Source organism: Geotrypetes seraphini, chromosome 2 (assembly GCF_902459505.1).
Source record: "Geotrypetes seraphini chromosome 2, aGeoSer1.1, whole genome shotgun sequence".
Lineage (NCBI taxonomy): Eukaryota > Metazoa > Chordata > Amphibia > Gymnophiona > Dermophiidae > Geotrypetes > Geotrypetes seraphini.
The window spans coordinates 123,876,881-123,878,268 of NC_047085.1; the positions used below are offsets into that span (position 1 = coordinate 123,876,881).

General features: G+C 41.4%; 1 pseudogene; it reads right to left on the reverse strand.

Annotated features, from left to right (window-relative positions):
• Positions 1-431: 431 nt before the first annotated feature.
• Positions 432-914, reverse strand: LOC117354828 (annotated as a pseudogene).
• Positions 915-1,388: the final 474 nt, after the last annotated feature.

The following is a 1,388-nucleotide window of genomic DNA, read 5'->3' on the forward strand; positions in this document are numbered from 1 at the left end:
GCTGGTATCGAATGGTGCCTCCAAAACCAGTGTGTCAATCATGTATCGATGCCAGTTACAGAATTGCGGCCACATCAAACATAGGGTTTTGAAGGCCTACATTTCCAGCGCCTATCCTTGCTGCGAATCACGGCTTTGGAGGAGCCTAAGGAAACCTAAGGTAATTTCAGGCATTAGTCATGCCTTCTTTGACCTTAGATACCTCCATATCCATGATTAGGGTGCCAGTTCGGGAGGTGCTAGTAGGCTGCTAATTTTTTTTTTTTTTTTTTTGGGGGGGGGGCTTTTTTTTTTTGTTTTAATCTAATAGAACCTTTATTGCCTCTTTGCCATAGAAATATGCATATGAGGAAAGTTTGTAATAAAATTTATAATTTGATAAAAGTAATGTGTCCAGAGAGAAAGCTTTTATTTCTCCATCAAGAAGTAGGCTATATTTCAGTTGCTTTGTTTACAACATGTGTGGTATCAGGTTTCACTTGTAGTAATTTTTGACTCTTTAAATCTTCCTGATTGCCCTTTAGGAGCTGGTTGAGTAATGTCTTTTTGTTATTTGGTTGCTGGATGGGGAGAGGTGGGAACGGATTGCCTTTGAACTCAATCACTGCCATTTTGGCTCGGTCCAAGTTCTCTGTTGGGGATCTGAAACATGCTTGTATAATTTTGATCTTGAGATGAGAAACGTGGTACCAGCAACTTGAAGAGCTCATGGATTAAATCTTTCTCTGTGAGCCTGAAATTGGCCATCCTCATTGCTTTTTCATTTGTCACCCTTCTTTCCATAGTCAATCAACCGCTCTGCATAAATCTGCCTGGGCCCAGGTGGTTTCGACTCTCTTGTGTGTCCACATGTCGATCCTGGACAGAGGTCCGAGCCCCAGGTACCGGGCCACGCACCAATGCGAGATCAACATAGCGCCGCAAAGACTTTTAAGGGGTTTTTAAGGTAGGTTGATCACTTAAGTTAGGTGGCGGTGAGGCACCTACCACCGCCTAACTTAAAGTGCCATTTGTAGAATCAACCCCTAAATGCTGCACTTTCTCTAACATAGTATGGCTCATCTTATTGCTCTAGAATCCCCAGTACTAGTTCCCAATGAGCTGGGAAAGAAAGGTTAAGAGCCCAAAAAGTACAAAGAAAAATAAATCAGATCCTTTTATTTCTATGTTCGCTGATGTCCAAAAGCAACATGGGTCAAAATAGAAAGGTGAGTGGAGTTGTAGAAAGGAGAGGAAAGACAAAAAGAAGAGGTGGCAGAAAAAGAAAAAGGAAAAGTTAAATATAGCACTGAGAGTTGGGAAAATCCTCAGGCACACGGTAAGACACAGAAGCTATTATGAAGTGATTCATTGTATAGCTGTTTCAGGATACTGCATAATTAAAGATT